Genomic DNA, 21,692 nt, shown 5'->3' with positions numbered 1-21,692 from the left:
AAAAGATAGATTTTAAGTGATTATAAGTCAAAATGTAACAGGTCAGATTTGGTCAAATGAAATAAAAGCAAGATGCATTCTAAGCTGATCTTAACACTTTCAATGCCCTTACAAACTTAGATGCTTCTCACCACAGGCTGCCTGGTTGCCCTTCATACAGGCTATAATAAATTTCAAGGCTAGACGAGATCACCACAGCCAGCCAGTCTGACTCCTGCATGCACAGGCCAAGGAATTTCCCCATTCTGTTTTTTTTTTAAATTCTAATCTATCTCCCAGCTACAATCCTCCAAGGTTTAGACACTCTAGTTGCCAGCAAATTGTGTCTTATTTTATGGTTATATTAATCTGATTCACATCAGTTAGGGATCCGACCCTACTGATTACAGCGGAGCCCTGATGATTTCTATCAGCTGAGGATCTGCCAGCACTGGTCTGGCTATCAAGATTCACTGGTTTAGGCTGTGGAGTCCAGAGTTAACATGGAGGCTGGAATTTTCAGAAGAGCTTAAGGGAGGTACATAGTCAGGTCCTGCTGAAAGTCAATGGATGTTGGATATCTAGCACCCACTGGTGTCTCTGAGAATCTTCCCCAGACACAAACTGTGCTGGGTGAGATTTCTGCCCTTTGGGCAAAGCGTACAGCTATTATTGAGGAGTCAGCGAGAAGCCAGCTCAGCACTTGGTGCTATGGTTATGGCTGCATACAGCAGAAACCATGGCTAACAGTGAGGACGAAGCACTGTCCTTCAGTAGGATTGCATAAGCCCTTATGACTTGAGGGACTCACTAGTTACCTCTGGGTCAATAGCAGGCCACTACATTGTTAAATCAGACCTCTAGAGGTGACTTCATGGGGGCACCACCAGTGCTCATTCTTGGTCAGGCTGAGACTCTTTGCTCCCTGACACATCCAATCCCTGTCTTTCGCTGGGCTAGAGTTTTTCTCATGAGAGGGAGGATTCAGTCCAATCACTGTCTATCTATGCATATGGAGAGCTCTACATCTAGGGGCTACTGCCAACATTCCCACCCTGTCTCATAGTGTAGTGAGGATAGGGTATTAGCAGCAAAGCTCCATCCATACACACAGAAGGTTTTCAGATAGGTTGGGATTGGCAATGCTTTTCAGAGTAACACCCTACTGAGATGAACGGGGCACTTCCCTTATTTCCAAGTTATAGTTTCAGGCTCTCTGCAGATTCAAGCACTGTTGCTGCATTGATTACACTTGGGGCAAATTCCCTTCTCTCAGATCTCTCATGTCACGTGCTCTGCAGACTCAGGCAGATGTTGTTGCTCTGCATACAATTTGTGTCTTCCCAACCACAAGGCCCTTTGACTGGCAGCTGCTCGGAGGAGATACTACCCTTTTTGAATGTCTGGAAAGCACCTGGCCACTGCAAACAACCAGAATGGTCAATTTATTTAATTACTACAAGAAAAGTAGGTGTTCACCATTCTTTCCACTTTTAAAAGGAAATGTAGTCTATCTTCAACTATGGTGTAATAGCCAGTACCACCATACTGAGATCCAGTCAGTCAGGTAGCCCCCATCAGCATATGTACATTGGGGTCATTTATACTAGCTGATTGATTGCCTGGCTCTCCAGATTTCCCATCTGACCTGCCATTCTTTCAAAGCAGAAGCTTATCTCATGCATCTTTCATCTGTTTTCCACCTTAGGTAATGAAACAGAAAATCACTTAGTGGGATTAGCTCAAGAGAACATACAACTTACTAGAAAAGAAATAGGATTGAGAGATGCAACAAGAGAGAAGATACAGACACTGTGTTTGGCATCTGATTTTCTACAAGAAAGAGAACAGAACAAATATCGTTCTGCAAGGCAAACATTATCATTTGGGTTTGTTTCTGATAAATTTAAATATGTGTGCATGGATGAGCTGAACACTGGAGGAACAATGTTCTAAGTTATTGAGAAACATATAGGTCTGCTCCACTGGAGCCTATGTGCCAGATCCCAGTTGGTGTAAATCCACCCTAGCTCTGTAGGCGACAGTGGGTCAGATCCCCAGCTGGTATAAATTGGCTTAGCTCTATTTGACTATAGGTAACAGATCACTATCTTGTGTAAATCTACCAGTTGCGCTGATGTCAGTTGGAGATCTGGCCCTTTTTCTCCAGTGACACAGATGGCGAGCATAGTTAGAAGAGTGATTGTCTACCCTAAGAGCAAAGTCCTTTACTCATTGCAGGCTTCTCTTGCCAAACAAAATTTCCTCTGACCTCAATAGTAGTTTTCCTTCCATCTTGTGTGCTTGACCTGCAGCTTCACAATCCTAGATACCAAAGAGAGGATGGATTTATGTCCTGTAACAAAGCTAATGTCACATACAAATGCAAAACTGGGAATAACTGGGTACAGTGGTGCTGGAATTAGGAGTGCTGGGGGTGCTGAAGTAGTAATAACAAACACCAAATACATGGTTTCTATGGTTTCCATCAGGCATAGATCCACTATAAAAATTGTTCCAGCACCCCTAACTGGAAAGGCAGTAGTACTTCAAAAAAGGATCTGGGGGTTATAGTGAATCACAAATTGAATATGAGCCAACAATGTCATGCAGTTGCAAAAGAGAGTGTTAACTGAAGCATTGTATATAAGACAATGGAGATAGGTGTCCGACTTTGCTCAGCACTGTTGAGGATTTAGCTGAAGTAGCTGATAAAGGCTTCCTGACAGCAATTATGGGACCTAGGGTAGAACAATCAATGGGCCCCACGCACACACAAGCTGTGCCTGTGCTGACACGGTCTGCCTGACATTTGGGCAGTTCTGCACCTGTGCTGACTGGTGCCCAGTGAGCTGCCGGCTGGTTGCTGAGAACGCTCTTCTGGCATGGCCAGAGCTTCCACATCCCACCTGGTAGGGTTGCTAACTGTCTAATTGTTTAAACTAAAAAATGCTTGCCACACCCCCTGCCTTGTCCCTGCTCACTCCATCCGCCCCCTCGCATCGCGCACTCTCCCACACCCTCACTCACTTTCACCAGGCTGGGACAGGGGTGTGCAGTGTGGAAGGGGGTGCAGGGTACAGTCTGCGGGAGGGAGTTTGGGTGCGGGAGGGAGAGTGGGGACGGTCTCTAGGAGGGAGTTTGTATGCAGTGTGTGGGCTCTAGGCTGGGGCAGGAGGGGGTCAGGGTGGTGGCGCTTACCTCAGGTGGCTCCTGAAAGCAACTGGAACACCCCTCTGGCAGCGGCTTCTGGGCAAGGTGCTCCAGGCACCACCCCTGAAGCTGCAGAGTTGGCACTCGGGGCAAGGCGGCATGTGGAGATCCCCTCCCCAGGGGTCGAAGGGACATGACGGCTACTTGCAGGAGCGCCATGGAGTGAGGATGGGCGGGAAGCTTGCCTTAGGCCTGCTGCACTGCCAACAGTAGCAGCCACAGAGCCACAGACCCTTTTATGCCCCTCCCCCATCCTCCATTGGCCGGCCTGGGAGTACTGTGTCCAAGTCTGGGTCCCACACTTTAAGAAAGATGTGGACAAATTGGAGAGAGCCCAAAGCAGAGCAATAAAAATAATAAAAGGTTTGGAAAACCTGGCCTAGGAGGAAAGATTGAAAAGAACTGAGTATGTTTAGTCTTGAGAAAAGAAGGCTGAAGAAGGACCTGATAAGGATGGTGATCAGTTGTTTTCATATCCATCAAGAGTAATCCACAGCAAGGGAGATTTAGGTTAGATATTAGGAAAAGCTTTGACTCTAAGGACAGTTAAGTACTGGAATAATTTACTAAGAGAAGTTGTGGAATCCTCGTTATTGGAGGGTTTTTTTAACAACAGGTTGGACAAACACCTATCAGAGATGGTCTAGATATACTTGGTCCTGCCTCAGCCTGGGGGCCTGAACTAGATGACCTCTTAAGATCCCTTCCAGCTGCATATTTCCATGATTCTGTGATTTCTCTGTTGTGAGATGACAAATTAGATTCATAAAGTAACTATGTTGAAGCTCTTTTGAAACTATATTAAGGAATCTGTCACAGTCATTTAAAAAAGAGCACTATATAAAATCATTGTAGCCCATATTAAATAGTTTTAAAACTGGCTGTTAGTACATAGCTCTGTTTGTAAGCCTGGGATAGAATTTTGAGTTTGACTTTTTGATACTGTTATACTAATTGCTTCTGCCTAGTCAGCTGGATTTGTTAGTACAATGGGAAAAGATAAGATTGGTTAAAGTGTAATTCAGAGCACATTTTAAGACTGCCTCAATCCCTATCTCAAGCCAAAGTTAAGCAACCAGTTGAGAGGGGTAAAGGGGCTTGCGGGGAACATATAAAACATTAAAAAAACAAAGAAATGACCATCCCTGACCGCAACATAACCTCACTGCTTACCTCTCCCATGGGGTACAAGAGAGGTGGGACAGAGACCCCAGACCCAAAATGACCCTAAGTTGTAAGGGGTGGGACTGTGAGTGTGCATTTCAGGTACAATAACTCCTCACTTAAAGTCATCCTGATGAATGTTGTTTTGTTGTTACGTTGCTGATCAATTAGAGAACATGCTCGTTTAAAGATGTGCAATGCTCCCTTGTAACGTTGTTTGGAAGCCACCTTCTTTGTCCATGGCTTGCAGAAAGAGCAGCCCGTTGGAGCTGGCTTGCGGGGGCTTGGAACCAGGGAGGATCAGCAGCCCCCCTAACCCGTCAGTTCCCTGTGCAGCAGTTGCCCCGCAGCTGCCCAGCAGGCTATCAATTACCAGGCAGTTCACCTGTCCCTCCCCCCACTGCCATATGCTGCTCCTGCTCTCTGCCTTGGAGCTGCTCCCGGAGCCTCCTGCTTGCAGTGTAAGTGGGTGTGGGAAGAGGGGTGCTGATGTCAGGATGTCCCCCCCCCGCTCCTGTTTCCCCTCCTGTACCCTATCTCCACGGAGCAGGGGAAACACAACACTGGTAAGGACGGGAGGAGCTTGCTGGAAGCAGCTTCTGTCTCAACTTGGTCTGTGATGGGATGTTAGATGGGATGGGATTGGAGTTACTACAGAGAATTCTTTCCTGAGTGCTGGCTGGTGAGTCTTGCCCACATGCTCAGGGTTTAACTGATCGCCGTATTTGGGGTCGGAAAGGAATTTTCCTCCAGAGCAGTTTGGCAGAAGCCCTGGAGGTTTTTTGCCTTCCTCTGCAGCATGGGGCATGGGTCACTTGCTGGAGGATTCTCTGCAGCTTGAGTTCTTCAAACCACAATTTTAGGAGTTCAATAACTCAGACATAGGTTAGGAGTTTGTTATAGAAGTGGATGGGTGAGATTGTGTGGCCTGCATTGTGCAGAAGTTCAGACTAGATGATCATAATGGTCCCTTCTGACCTTAAAGTCTATGAGACAACTTGCTGATCTACTTAAAAAAGCAGTCTACTTAGAGTGGGGTCAGTGTACTTAAAGAGGCAATGGACATCTCTCTCTCGCACAGAGTATGTGTCTCTGCCTCTCTCTGCCATGCTGTCTCCCCTCCCTCCATTTGAGCTGCCTTGTAGAGTATGAGGCTACATCAACAGCAATGTGTTAACCCTTGAGGGCTCAGCTGAGTGCTAATTCATCCACCCTCTGACTTCACCCCACAACCAAGCTTCACAATCAACATTGCTGAGTACAGTATTAAATTGTTTGTTTGAAACAACCCCCCCATTTACATTAATTCTTATGGGGAAATTGGATTCACTTAACATCATTTCTCTTAAAGCAGCATTTTTCATGGTTATGGAACACATGTTTGCTGGAAACTAACCCCAGTAAACATCGCCTTGTCTACCCATCAGACTTCTGGTGTCCTGCTTTCTGTCTGCATGACAAGAACCAGCGTAGAGGGTGAAGAGAGAGCCCTATAACAGTGGTGAACTGTAAAAAGTAATTGTAAATGGTGAATCATTTAATAGATGTGTGTCTAGTGGGGTGTTGCAGGTGTCTGTGCTTGGTGCTGCCAAAAAAAACATGATGAGGTGGCAAATAACAATGACATGTCAGTTATCCAGGCTGATTTAGGTTCCTTGATGAATTGGATTCATTTGAACATGTGTATCAATACAGCCCCATTCATAGATTCATAGGATCATAGAAGATTAGGGTTGGAAGCGGCCTCAGGAGATCTACTTATCCAACTCCCTACTTAAAGGTGGACCAACCCCAACTAAATCATCCCAGCCAGCGCTTTGTCCAGCCAGGCCTGAAAAACCTCTAAGAATGGAGATTTCACCGCCTAAGTAACCCATTCCAGTGCTTCATCCTCCACCCTAGTGAAATAGTTTTCCCTAATATCCAACCTAGACCTCCTCCACTGCAACTTGAGACCATTGCTCCTTGTTCTGTCATCCTCCGCCACTGAGAACAGCCTCACTTCATCATCTTTGGAATCCCCCTTCAGGTAGTTGAAGGCTGCTATCAAATCCCCCTCACTCTTCTCTTCTGCAAACTAAATAAGCCCAGTTCACTCAGCCTCTCCTCATAAGTCAAGTGTCCCAGCCCCCTAATCATTTTTGTTGCCCTCCGTTGGACTCTCTCCAATTTGTCTACATCCTTTCTGTAGGGCAGGGCCCAAAAATGGATTTAGTGCTCCAGATGTGGCCTCACTAGTGCCAAGTAGAGGTTATATATCTATGACAAGGAAAACTGGTCATACTTGCAGAATGAGGGACTTATACTGGAAAGCAGGACTCTACTTAGCACAAAAACCTGAAAATCCTCTCTTTTAGCTCCCTCCCCAAAAAAATGTTTTTGTCAAAATAAAATATATTCAGGGTTTTCAGATGAAAATGTTAGATGTTTGGATGAAAACTGAGAAATTTCAGTTGAAAACAAAAGATGTATTTGGACTGAAAATTTTTGGTTTTCAGATTTTCCACTTAGAGGGGTTTTTTTGTTTCTTTGTTGCTAGTTATGGTTTTTTGTAAGCAAAAAAGGGACAACATTTTTATGTTTTTTGTCATTCAATATTTTGCATGTCAATATGGCTTGATAAAATTATAAATGCTGAGTTTCATGTCATTTTAAATGTAGAGATTTTAGCTGATATTTTCAAACTGCCGTGGTGATAAGGATACTCAAATCCCATTAAATCTAATAGGAGCTGGGGCCCATTCTCCTAGGCAGCTTGGAAAACCTCAACCTTTAAGTATCAAAGGTTTGCACTGTACTTTTAGGATTGCTGCTTTAATATATATTAGTAGACGCCTGGTCCTAAATATTCCAACCACCCTTGTGGCTGGCACATCAGGACCTGAACAGGGGGGTTTGAGGGCTAAATATATGAACCAGTACAAAATGAGATAAAAAGCCAAACCTTTGTAAGTGTGGGCTGTAAAAGTCATGTGGATCAGCATGGAGCTTCAGGGTTATGGACAGGGGCTGGTAACATACAGTCATGAGTGGGTCATACCAACACTTATCCATATGAGTAACTTTTCTCAGGTACATAGTCTACTGAAAGTGCTTGTAAGCCTGAGTCCGTAGGCTATAAAGAATCTCTGCAGAGATAGATATAGATGATGATGATAACTTAACAGCACCTTGACATTTAAATTGAGATCCACAAAATTCACTACATGAGCTCTAAAAATGTTTGTGATTTTGGTCAGTCTGAGTTTGCATGTTCCTATAACTAAATAAAGTCACAAATACTGAGTTTCCTGGGGTTTAAATGTACAGATTGTAGCTGGGATTTTTAGAGACCCCCACTGTATGTTCGTATCTCCCAGGAAACTTCAAAAATATGAGCCTTTGAATGACTTGATAATGCCAAAAGTTTGTAGAAGTAGTGCTGTGCACACTTCATAGAGCCTGGGACAAGGAGTCAGAAAACCTGGGTTCCTTTTCTAGTGCTACCACTGACTTCTAGCACTGTCACTTCCCTGCTATGTGCCTCAGTATCAACTCCCACCTTTAAACCATTTAGATTGTGCTCTCAGCATGGCAGGGTCTCTTTCTTACTATGTATATGCACAGGTCTTAGCATAATGGGACTCTGGTCTCAGCTGAGATCTCTTGGCATTAAACCAATAATAACAGAAATGTAAAAACCTTAGTGACATAACAATACTTGGCCTTTGGTCAGTGCACACGGGTAGTATGAGAGAGATTCATAGCCCTTTAAAGGATGAGATGTCCATTCCCCTTCCTTCTAATGGAAATTAGGCAACTAAATCCCTTGGGCAACTCTGAAAATCTCAACCTGAATGTTGTTGTGAACAGATAATCCCCCCGCCCCACAAAATTGGGATTGGGTTGGCTGACGTGCTCTACTCCCATAATTTCAAGATGTTTCATTTCAATTTTGACCTTTATTTTTTACTAGAAGTTAAAATAAATGTCAACGTGAAATGCAAAAATGCAATGTGGATGCAAAAATAATTGGAAGATTTTAATTTAGAAAATGTTGAGACAAGGTGTTTAGACAAGCTCAATCATTTTGGATTCCCAACACAAGAAAAAGTGTCAAAACGTTTTCTTCTGAAAGAACAGTGTCAGTGCTGATAAACTGGCATTTTAGAGTGGAAAACAAAAGTTTGGTTTTTTGTTTTTTTTAAAGAGTCCTGACCATCTCTATGTCTAACTATAAATAAAATGGCTGATTTTTTCAAAAGGGAGAATGGTGTTCAAATACCACAAGGAAACCCCTGCCGTTGTTATTGCTGCCATCAGCTAAAACGTCAAGGGAGGTTTCCCCTTCTCCCACAAAGAATAAATAAGGAATTAGGAGAGATGCTGACATTCAGTAGATTGATAGAAGGCAAAATTAATGCAGCTGGGTAGCAGAACTAACACATATAGTTAAGCATAGGCAGGTCTTCTTATTGAAAGATTTCACCTGAACATAGGTGCCGACTCCATGGGTGCACCTTGGGGCCTGGAGGAAGCCGGCATCCATGCATAGTAATGATGAGGAGGATGGAAGATAGATGGCAGAACCCATATCTTGGTGTCAATACTAAGAGTGAAAAGTTCACATCAGAGATTTTGGCTGGAAATACCTATTCCTTAAGGTAAACCAATTTACAGATTTATGGAATTTAAGGGCAGAAAGAACCATTATGGTCATCTAGTCTGACCTCCTGCATAATACAGGCAAGGTAATTTCAGCCAGTGATTCTGGTTGAAATTAAGGCATACCTTTAAGAAACATATTCAGTCATGACTTTTATAACTTTAAGTGACAGATACTATATCATATCCCTTTGTAAGTAGTTCCTCAGTTTTCTATCCTTTTTAGGGAAGATAAAAGATGTGATAGATCATTCTGCCGAATCCTTTGTTTCCACCACAACATTTGTCCCTCTAAGTTGGAAAACACTATAGACTCTGATTTAGAAAGATACTTAAACATATACATAACTTTAAGCTTGTGAGCAATCCCATGTAAGTTAATCGGACTGCGCCTGTGCTAAAAGCTAAGTGCAAGTTGAGTATCTTCTTGAATTGGGGTCATAATGCATTAGACAGAAAGGAGACATACTCTGTCTTAGACATTTCCTTCACCGGGGAGTAGCAGATGTATGTTGATGGATTGATTTAGAGTTATATGAGCCTGAGAGAAAGTAGAAGGAGTTTCATAGGAATGTCTCCCTCCATTCATTGATTATGAAACATTGGTTTGGAACTGAATTCCACTGAGTGTTTGAAGTCAGGATGAAGACAGAGTCAGAGGTTAGAAAGCTGGGTAGAAAAGGAGAAAAAAAAATTCAGCCTGGGAATATACAGCTAGTTCAGAGAGGGAAAGCCAATATAAACATATACTGAATTGGAGGGCAAAACCTGGAAAGCTGTAATAATGAAAGGTATCTATCAATGTTCATCTGCCTCTCTATACTTCATTTCCAACAATTACTCACTCTCTCTCTGCTCATTCAAGCTTAAGTGTGTCACTCTGAAAAAGGGAAACAGTCTACCTATCCATTCTTCTGTTCATCGATTTCAATCTATCCCTGTTTGTCTGACTTTCCATTCTTTGATTCAAACAATCTTTCTCGCTGTTACGCTCTCTCTATCACATGATTATTGCTGTGGTGTCTGAGTGCCTTATCAAAGGACAAAAAAGTGGACATGCATTTTCAATGTAATAGAATTACCAATAAAGCTAATAAAGGTTTTTGTAGAGACACGGAGCCACCATATGATTGCCACTAGGAGAGATACGAGTGAAAACTCCACAAGAAAAAAGAAAAATAGAAGTTGGAACACATATAAACCAATTTTGCATAAAACTGATCTCCTTGCAATACTAGCTGATACTTAGTTAATACTAAGCATACTATAAAATTTCTTTTCTTCCCTCAGGTTCACTTCCAAGCCCATGCAGAAGCTGGAAATCAAATGTCCATCACAAAATTCATCCTGCTGGGATTCAGGGATCTCCCTGAACTACAGATCCTTCTCTTCTCTTTGTTCCTAGTGATCTATGTTGTGACCGTGGCTGGGAACATCCTCATCTTTGTTCTAATTGTGACTGATCAACACCTGCACACCCCCATGTACTTCTTCCTGGGGAACTTGGCCTGCTTGGAGATCTACTACACCTCCACCATCCTGCCCAGGATGCTGGCCAGTCTCCTGACAGGGGACAGAACTATTTCTATTAACAGCTGCATCATGCAGTTTAATTTGTTCAGCTCCCTGGCAGCTGTAGAATGTGCTCTCCTAGCAGTGATGTCTTATGATCGATACTTAGCAATATGTAACCCCCTGCACTATGCAGTGCAGATGAATGGCAGCTTGTGCCTCCAGATGGCATCTTTGTCTTGGATTAGTGGATTCCTGGCTAGCACTGTCACAACAGCTTTGTTAGCACAGTTCACTTTCTGCGGCATGAACTAAATTGATCATTTCTTCTATGATTTCACCCCTTTGATCAAACTCTCCTGTAGTGACACCAGCCAGATGGAACTTGTGACCTTCATACTTTCCTCCATCTTCACTCTTCCCACATTCCTATTAACTGTGATGTCCAGCATTTCTATCATTGCCTCCATCCTGAGAGTCCCTTCCACAATGGGGAGGCAAAAGACCTTTTCGACCTGCTCCTCTCACCTCATTGTGGTGACAATATTCTATGGGACCTTAATGATTGTCTACATGCTACCAGACAGTGCTACAGTGGGAAACCTGAACAAAGTGTTCTCTATCTTCTACACAGTCCTGACTCCCATGGTCGACTCCCTCATCTACAGCCTGAGAAACAAGGAGCTGAACAGGGTCCTGAGGAAAGCTCTTGTGAAATGTGTGGCTTTCCCACAAAAATCAGTAAAGACAAACTCAATTGGCTAACGTAAGCATGAAATGGAGGTACATAAGAACATAAGAAAGGCCATATTGGGTCAGACGCAAGGTCCATCTAACCCAATATCCTGTTTTATGACAGTGGCCAAAGCCAGGTGCCCCAGAGGAAATGAACAGAACAGGTAATCATCAAGTGATCCATCCATTGTGTCACCTATTCCCAGCTTTAGGCAAATAGAGGCTAGGGAAACCATCCCTGCCCACTCAAATCTAAGCATGCTGTGCCCCATCTCTTAACACCTACCCCTCTGGTAAAAGCTAGTTCATATGTGTGATCCTTAGATGTGTTTTTTTTCCTATGAAAGTAATAAATAAAATCATTTTCTGCAAAAAAATATGGCACTTTTAATATTTTTTGTAATAAAATCACATTTAAAGGATTCTTAAAATGTTTCATTTACCCACTGTTTGGTAAATGAAAAAAATTTATAGCCATTTCAATAATATATTCAATATAATGAAAAAAATGATAGAAAAAATTCTACAAAAACTATTGAAATAAACTTGTTTTTAACCCCTTGAAATGAAAATACTCCCAATTTCTTTATTTTGTTTTAACACAACATTTTCTCTAAATGGTGCAAATTCAGCAGGGAAGAAAACCTTGTTCTCACTATGTCTTTGGGTCAGGAAATCACTCTTTTCCTTGAACAATTTACCTTGCAGGTCAGTTCTAATATAATGAAGTATTGTCTATCTATCTTTCTATAGATTTTAAGAGCAAATGGGGCCATTACCATCATCTAGTCCTCATACTATATGGAATATAATTTCTCTCAGTACTTCCTATATTAAGTCTTGCTTTAAAGACTTCAGGTGATGGAAATCCATTACATCCCTGGATAAGTAGTTCCAATTGTTACTTAATCTCACTGTTAAGTATATATTACTTATTTACAGTCTGAATTTCTCTAGCCTAAGCTTCCATCCATTGGATCTTTTGACACATTGTGCGCAAGATTAGCCATTTAATCAATGTATCTATCTGTCTGACAAACCTGGTTGATTTTTTCCTCCCTCAATATGGAAAATCATCATCAGTAAATTTTTACTTTATTTTTTTTAAAGGGCAAAAAACTACTGAAGTGAAAATATTTCAGCACTAAAACAAAAAAAATATTCTTTTGATTTTCTGATGAAAATTTAATTATCTGGAAAAAATAGTTTTAGCTGAAACTCCAATTTTTTATTTTTTGAAAAGATCTATCTATTAAATAAAATTGTACAATGCTAATTCAACATTAATATATAGATTAAAATGTCACTGAAACTTTGGTGGAAAATGGAAACATTTCAAAGTTGGGGACAGCTTTTCATGGAAAGCTGAATTTTCATGAAAAACTCTTTTTCACTAGAAAAACATTCTCCTCAAAAATTTTGATCATCTTCATTTTAATTTAAGATTTCATGACATAATGCTCCCTGAGCCACTGTAATTTTGAATGGGGTGATGGGAATATTTTTTTTCTGTGAGAAGTTGATTTTAAATGAAAATATGATGGTTATTTCTAGTTTCTGAGGTATGTGAAATTATACAAGAAGTCCTAGTGTGGGGAAGGGGCATGGCAGAAGTTGGGACAGAGTATAAGTGAAGAGATAAAAAGTGTCTGATTGAGCTTCTGACACTGAAATTTTGCACATCAGTGAAATAAATAAAGCAAAAACATAAATAATGCCAATTCCAAAATGTGTGCACTAGTATGTGTAGTTGTATAAAGATAAAGGTTGTATAAAGATACATACATGTTCGTGTGTGTATGTATAGATAGAAAACAGATCCTTAAAAATATATTGAAATCAAATGTTATGTAGCTATGTTAGGTGAATATTTTTATTCATGGATATGTAATATTTTAGCACTGGTGATAATACTAATAATAAATATTTAATATTTCCCTTCAAAAAAAATCATATTTGAAATGAAAAACAATCCCTAAAATACGGTCAAGATTTTCAAAAATATTCATTCTCTACAAAAATATCATGACTTTTTTTATCATTTTTAAGATAAAATACCATTTAAAGGATTATCAAAATGTTTCATTTACATGGTATTTAGTAATGACAAAAGTTCAACAGTTATTTCAATATTGTTTAAAAAACATTAAGAAAATTGTGTTTAAAAAATCTAGAAAAACTATTGAAATAATCTCTTTTAATCCTTTGAAAATGTGCAAATTTTTGCAATTTTGAATTTTTTCCTAAAACAAATTTTTCTCTTAATGGTCATAAGTAGGTCCCTACCAAATTCACGATCCATTTTGGTCAATTTCATAGTCACAGGATTTTAAAAATCGTAAATTTCATTATTTCAGCTATTTAAATCTGATGTCATGCTGTTGTAACTGAAGGGTTCCTGACCCAAAACGGAGTTGTGGGGTGGTCACAAGGTTATTGTAGAGGGGATTGTGGTACTGAGACCCTTACTTCGGCACTGCTGCTGACAGCAGAGCTTCCTTCAAAGCTGGGCAGCTGGAGAGCGGTGGCTGCTGGTTGGGAGCCCAGCTCTAAAGGCAGGGCCACAACCAGCACAGAAATAAGGATGGCATGGTATGGTATTGCCACCCTTACTTCTGTGCTGCTGATGGGACACTACCTTCATATTTGGGTGCCCAGCTAAAAGTTGCTGCTTTCTGCCCGCTCAGCTCTGAAAGCAGTGCAGAAGTAAGGGTGGCAATACTGCAACCCCCCTAAAAAAACCTTGCAGCCCATTGCAATTCCCTTTTGGGTCAGGCCCCCAATTTGAGAAAAGCTGGTCTCCCCTATGAAATCTGTATAGTATAGCATAAAAGCACCCAAAATACCAGATTTCACGGGGGAATACCAGATTTCACAATCCATGATGCATTTTTCATGACTATGAATTTGTTAGGGCCCTACTCATAGGAAGATAAGAATGGCCATACTGGGTCAGACCAAAGGTCCATCTAACCCAGTATCCTGTCTTCCGACAGTGGACAATTGTCAGTTGCCCCAGAGGGAAAGAGAACAGATAATCAAAATGATTTTGAAAATTAATTGAGGAAAAAAATGTCTCAGTATGTCTTTGCATCAGGAAAACTCTTTTCTTCTACTGTAAATTTCCTTGCATAACAATAATAACACAATAAAGAATGACCTATCTATCGATCTATCTGCCTATCTAACAGTCTGTCTGTCATCATAATCTACTCTCTTTAAAATAAAATATTCCCTCTCCCTTATTCCTTGTTGTTTCATAGATACAAACCTATTGAATTTTAGACACTAATAAATTTAGTAAAATTAATAATTTTAGACACAATAAAACAATATTTTTCTTTCACTATAGTCTTCTGAAATGGACTTGGTATTGAGAGAACAGGGATCCAAATACACCACCATGTATCACAGACCTCAGTGTAAATCTAAGTCCCTATCAGAACTGGACAAAGACACCTTGCTAACCGTCTTTGGTCTGAAAGGATAGTATCCATTACATCACCACACAACAAACAGGTTGCATTACAAAAGAGGAAGTTTGAGATTCCTTCATGTTTCTTTCCTGCCAGGGAGTTTAGCAGGCATATAGCATGAGTTATGGATGGTCAAAGTTTGTAAGAGGAATGTGATGGGGTTACCTGGTTAAAATTCACATTGGACTTTGAACACAGGGTATGAAGTTCTGCACATGTAAATGAAGTAGGAGCTGTCAAACATAGACATTATTTTACTAGCCATTACTACTCTTGTTGCTACTACTACATTTATTTGGCCAACTCACACTGGAAGTTATTCAGTGGTACTAAAGGGGGCAAACGTTTCTATAGTTTCATAAGGCTTCAGGCCAGAAGGAACCATTAGCTTATCCATTCTGCCCTTCTGTTCATCACAGGTCATTATATTTCACCCACATACTAAGCCCAATGATTTCAGTTAAACTAACGGTATTTCAGCCCTCAGAAGACTAAGCTGTGGTATGCCACAGCTACAGAACAGGAACATAAGAACAGCTATGCTTGATCAGACCATTGTTCAGTCTAGTCCACTATCCTGTCTTCTGACAGTGGCCAATGCCAAGTGCTTCAGAGGGAATGAACAGAACAGGGCAATCAGTGAATGCTCTATCCCCTGTCATCCAGTCCCAGTTCCTGGCAGTTGGAGGTTTAGGGACACCTAAATTATGGGGTTAAGGCCCTGATTGTTTTGACTAATAGCCATTGATGGATCTATCATCCATGAACTTATCTAAATCCATTTTGAATCCAGTTATATTTTGGCCTGAAAACATCCTCCAACAATGAGTTCCATGGGTTGACTGTACGTTATGTGAAAACATACTTCCTTTTGTTTGTTTTAAACCTACTGCCTTTTAATATCATTGGGTGACCCCTAGTTCTTGTGTTATGTGAAGGGGTAAATAGGCTGAGGTGCTATGAGTGGTTGAGGTCCCTGCTGTGACAGGGAATTGATCCTCTGTGGTGTGACCATTTGAGCCTAGCAGATCACGCTGAAGAGAAAGATGAAATCCCATGAGGTCCCAGCATATCTGACCTGGAGGAAAGGCTTTCCCAATCCCAAATGTGGTGACCAGTTAGCCACAGGCAAGCACCTACAGCAAGCATTCAGACCACTGTTCCAACCCTGAATGTGGAAAGGTTGCAGGGCACCCCTATACACTTCTGCACTGGATACAGGAGGATGGTATGGGCCCAGGAGGAGATCAATCATAACCCCTTACCAGAGGAGCAGTGCATCAGTCAGAATCGCCCTCTTGGTCTACTCCAGGAGCTGAGCTCATGGTGAGGACACGATTAAGCCACTTACCAATTATACTACTACTGCTTCTGTGATTTTTTCCACCACCATCACAACAACTTGTATCGATGTTTCTGAAACTTTGCAACTATCCAGATCCATTCATCTAGTTTTGGGTCATCATTCTGTTACCCTCCTCTTCTAAGATCAACAATCTGTTTCCCATCTGTTCTTCCAATTTTCCTTTCACAAGTTCAAGTGATCTAAGACTGAAATCCTTTAGCTTTTCTTTGTTCGGTACCGCCTTCACATTTCCTCTAATTTGTTCATTCCAAGCATGGCCCATCTTTATAACTCCAAGCTTAACTCCTTAACAATATCATTTCTGCTTTATTCAAGATCTGCTTTGGTTTCTAGTAACTTGTGTCACTACTATTGTTAATTAAACAAGAGTTTTGGCTTTTACTTTAATGGGGCCCAAATTTCTTGCCAACACTCTCCATGTAAGTTGGACAGTTGCTCTGCCCTGACTCCTCTTCCATGTCCCCAGCCCACACCTTCTTCTTTTCTCTTTGGCAGAGCTTTATGAGACCTCTGCAGCATGTGGTGTGTAAGCTGAGATACATGAAAGCCTATTATTTGCACATATCCTAGCAAGGAATCTTTGATCATATAGCCTAATGCAGAAAAGCTACAGCAACATGTGGCCATAAAAACAAATATCGCCTTGTTCTGAGGCTGTGATGGACTTTCTGTCACCTCTAACCTCTGGGCCTCTGGGTATTTCTCTAGTAGGAATAAAAAGAATCAACTACACATGTTCAATGTGCATGAGGACCCACTAAACAGTGGCAGCAGATTCGACAGTGTGACATTGGTGACACTGGTGTTTCGTGATGCCACCGCAGTCACAATCACTGCAAAGCGATGACCTGGAGTCCAGCATGACATCACTCACAGCTTGGTTCAAACACAAACCAACTCACCAGATCTCCGAGCCTGAACCAGACTGATCTAAGCTATACATTTTTTGATAGCTCGCTATATAAGGTGTAGCCAGCTGTACAAGTTTGGAAGCCCCCGCTCTTCATCTGTGATAACTAAGGGTAGTTCTGGTTGCTTGGCAACATCACAGCAGAGGCTTTTTCAGTGTACCTCCCTAGTGAGCACCAAAATGTGTATACATGAAGGCCTTTTGTTACCTGGAGAATTGCGCTGAAGCAGAAGCAATTTGCTCCCAAGCAGGTAAGTTAGAGAGGAATGGATGAGATTTAAAAAAACAAAAATCAGGTTTTGATTCTTGAGTAAATGGAAAGTGTCTGCTTTCTTTTAACATTGATTATATATATATATATATATATATATATATATATATAGTGACAAAGTTCCTACCTTAGTGGGTCCTGTGCCTATTGGTGGATTTGTGATCTTCCCCTCTTGTGGAACCCACAGTCTGGGTCAGCTCCTCCTGTGTCTGATCAGGAGTTGGAAGGTTTGGGCGGAACCCGGGCCCGCGCTCTACTCCGGGTTCCAGCCCATGGCCCTGTAGATCGCAGCTGTCTATAGTGCTTCCTGTACCAGCTGCATGACAGCTACAACTGCCTGGGCTACTTCCCTATGGCCTCCTCCAAACACCTTCTTTATCCTCACCACAGGACTTTCCTCCTGGTGTCTGATAACGCTGGTCCTCCTCAATCCTCCAGCAGTACACTTTCTCACTCTCAGCTCCTTGCCTTCTTGCTCCCAGCTCCACACACATGCTCGTTCTCCTCTGGCTCCTCCCTGCCTGACTGGAGTGAGCTCCTTTTTAAACCCAGGTGCCCTGATTAGCCTGCCTTGATTGGCTCCAGGTGTTCTAATTAAAGTAGCTATCTCTACTGCCTTCTAGAAAGATCTTAATTGGCCCCAGGTGCCTTGATTAACCTGGAGCAACTGCCATTTGGTTACCAGGGTACTAGAGATTTGTTTAGCTGGGTGGAAATTTTGGAGGTTTGATTGCAAAACTACCCCCCCCCAAAAAAAAATGCTTTAGGAGATTTCTTTGTTTTTCCATGAACAGTTGAAATTTTCCACAAGGGAAAAATACAACACCCCCTCACCCCGCCAACTTGAAAGGTTTACATTTCTACTGGAATGTCTGAAAAAAATCATCCATGCTTTCAATTGCCAATGGGAAATAAGTATCTAAACCCCCTAGATGGCTTAAAAATTATAGCCAGCATGTTTTATCTATTTCCATATTTTTGGGGCACGTCCTTGCATATATACATCTGTGTATATATGTGAATATAATTGTGCTAGTGCATTTGATTGATTTTTTGGTGATTATGGTTATATGCCTGTGTGCATCATTGTTTTTATGTTCACATGTATATAAACTGGTCTATTGGATATGGGAGAAGCAATAGATATGATATATCTTGATTTTAGTAAGCCGTTTGATGCAGTCCTTCATGACTTTTTCATCAGCAAACCAGGGAAATGTGATCTAGATTAAATTACTATAAAATGAGTAAAAAACTTGCTGAAAGGCCGTACTCAAAGGGTACATCACATCCACTGTGTCTGCAAGTCTCAGAGCCCATATCTATAGACTTAGGTTTGTGGGGATTATGGTATGGCATTAAAAATAGCCAGTTTGAAGCCCAGAGAGAGGAATGGGTTTCAGAGCTTGACCTCCAGCCCAAGCCAGAACATCTACATAGCTATTTTTAGTGTTGCAGCATGAATCCTACAAGACCAAGTCTGCAGACCCCGGTTCTGAGACTCACTGCTGCTGAGTAGTTTTTTGTGTGTTTTTGTTTTGTTTTGTTATTTGCTGTATAGATTTATCCAAAGAGTAGTTATCAATGGTTCTCTGTTGAACTGGAAGGACGTATCTAGTGGGGTCCCAGCGGTTCTGTCCTGGGTCTGGTACTAATTTCATTAATGATTTGGATAATGGAGTGGAGTGTATGCTTATAAAATCTGCAGATGACAACAAGCTGGAAGGCTTTGCAAGCACTTTGGAGGACAGGCTAAGAATTCAAAATGACTTTGACAAATTGGAGATTTCATCTGAAATCAGCAAGATGAAATTCAATAAAGGCAAATGTAAAGTTAGGAAGAAAAAGTGCAGTGGAGAGCAATGAAATTATCAAAGGTTTTAGCAAACCTGAGCTATGAGGAAAGGTTAAAAAAATGCACATGTTCACTTTCGAAAAAAGGAGACTGAGGGGCAACCTTATGACAGTCTTCAAATATGTTAAGGGCTGATACAAAGTGGATGAACATAAAAAGATATGCTTCAGAAATATGCATTGACGCTAGTTACATTTATAATACGGTTTGACAAGTTACAAAACTCTCTATACCTCATGAAAACCCAACCCACCAGTTTGTAACAGCTCCATAACTTGTTCCTTTGTTCTATACTTTTCTCATCTCTGTTTTGGATACTACATTACAAACCAGGTGCTCAAAGGATGGCCACCTGAAAGGCGATTGCCCAGCAACTTTGATGACACGTGGCTAGAGGCATCAGCTTGTCCTTTGTCTTTGAGAAACCAGTCTACCCGCTTTTGCTGTCCAGAGAGCCCAGTTTACTACTTATATGAAAAATGAGGTATACAGTGAAGTACGTGCTGCGCTAGGCAGTCATCCAATGAAGAGTAGAGGAAACACCATCAGTAAAATGTAACAGAACAGCACTGTGTACATTTTGAATAACATTTCTGAGAATGATCTGGAGACAAAATATTCTTCACTGATGAACTCTATGAGCACTTTTTTATCAAGAATGTATTGAAGAATTTTTCTGTCTTTTCTCAGACAATTCAACAAAAAAAGTAATAGAAATGCCGAAAAGCTACAATTCATCAGTTCTCTTGAGAAATGCCAGTGGTGGAGAATTGGCCAAGAGATCATACAAGTGGGCATTGATTTAAAAAAATGTAAGTTAGGGGGCCATTGTTACCTCACATTTCATTTAACATCTGCGTTAATTATCTGAAATGCCCAAAGTATTTTCAAATACCTCTCTGAATGACACACAGGACAGAAGGAAACAGATAGAGCTAGAAGTTGCAACATGGACAGAAAAATCCATCAATCAATCAATCAATCAATCTATCTATCTATCTATCTATCTGTCCACATCACTGTGGTATCACACTGATTAGTCAATTAAGGCCCTGCTCCTACGAAGATTGGCCATATGCTTAATTTTGCACACTAGAATCAGTCCCATTGATTTCAGTTTGTTCCATGATTGGACTCCAAGTATGATATGGTGAAAAACTAAAAATAAATGAGTGATTGTAAAGTGATATGGTTACCGAAAAGTACAGTGTAGAGAAATCAACCCACCCCTTCATCTGTCCTCTGTTAGGAATGATCACATTGAAATGGATATAAAACAAATCTATACTGATGGGCATAAATATAAACAGCAAACATGATGATGAGAGGAAGTTGTTTCTATATTTCTGAATGCAGAAATTTGTGCATGGTCTCTCAGCTGAGCAGTGAAATGACTGACCAAAGGTTGGAAACAAAACCCAGGTCTTCTGAGTTCCATGCTATAATGCAGCCCACCCACAGTGCATTGGAGAGGTGCCACCCCAGCAATGGATCTTGTGATAAGAGATATATACAAGCAATATTGTTGATGCCTCCAGCAACAGTGATAGCTGATGCTAAACACCCCAGCCCAGGTTCTTCAAGTAAGACTAGGGCTGGTAATCATCAGAGGGGTGTGTGTGAGCAATAATTGAATTATAATGTTGGCACTGTACTACAAAAGCAAATGTCTCTTTATTATCATTGCAGCGTTCTCTTTCCCCCTCCCCCCATCCCATGGATACTCCCTGTGGCACACATGAAAGCAGAAATCAAACGTCCATCATGGAACTTATCCTCCTGCAATTTGGGAATGTCCCAGAATTGCAGGTTCTCCTCTTCCTGCTGTTCCTAGTGATCTACATTATGGCCATGGCTGGGAACATCCTCATTGTTGCGATAGTTGTGGTTGATCATCACCTTCACACCCCCATGTACTTCTTCCTGGGGAAACTGTCCTGCTTGGAGACCTGCTACACCTCCACCGTCCTGCCCAGGATACTGGCCAGTCTCCTGACTGGGGACAGAACCATTTCTATGAGTGGCTGCTTCATGCAGCTTTATTTTTTTGGTGTCTTGGCAAGTTCAGAATGCTATCTTCTGGTAGCGATGTCTTATGATCGATATTTAGTGATATGTAAACCACTGCATTATGTGTCCATTATGAATGATAGGTTCTGCTTCCAGCTAGTGGCTGGGTCTTGGATTAGTGGATTTGTAGATGCTTCCATAATAGTTTCTTGGATATCAATGTTAATGTTCTGCAGTCCCAATGAAATTAACCATTTCCTTTGTGAATTCAACGTAGTGATAAAACTCTCCTGCCGTGACACCCAGAGCATGGTACTTGTAGCTTTCCTGCTGTCCTCCTTATTCACACTACCACCATTTCTATTAACCCTGACTTCCTACATTTCAATCATCACCACCATCCTGAGAATCCCTTCCACTACTGACAGAAAAAAGGCATTTTCCACCTGCTCCTCTCACCTCATCATGGTGACCATTTTCTATTGGACCCTAATCATTGTTTACTTGCTTCCAGACATCAACACACTTCAAAGCATAACCAAAGTCTTCTCGGATTT

At 41.3% G+C, this 21,692-nt stretch overlaps 1 pseudogene; it reads left to right on the top strand.

Moving 5' to 3' along the window:
• Nucleotides 1-7,338: 7,338 nt before the first annotated feature.
• Nucleotides 7,339-11,277, top strand: LOC115637866 (annotated as a pseudogene).
• The last annotated feature ends 10,415 nt before the right edge of the window (nt 11,278-21,692 follow it).

This window comes from Gopherus evgoodei, chromosome 21 (genome assembly GCF_007399415.2).
Source record: "Gopherus evgoodei ecotype Sinaloan lineage chromosome 21, rGopEvg1_v1.p, whole genome shotgun sequence".
In the NCBI taxonomy this organism is placed as follows: domain Eukaryota; kingdom Metazoa; phylum Chordata; order Testudines; family Testudinidae; genus Gopherus; species Gopherus evgoodei.
This window is presented reverse-complemented; position numbering and strand designations above follow the sequence as displayed.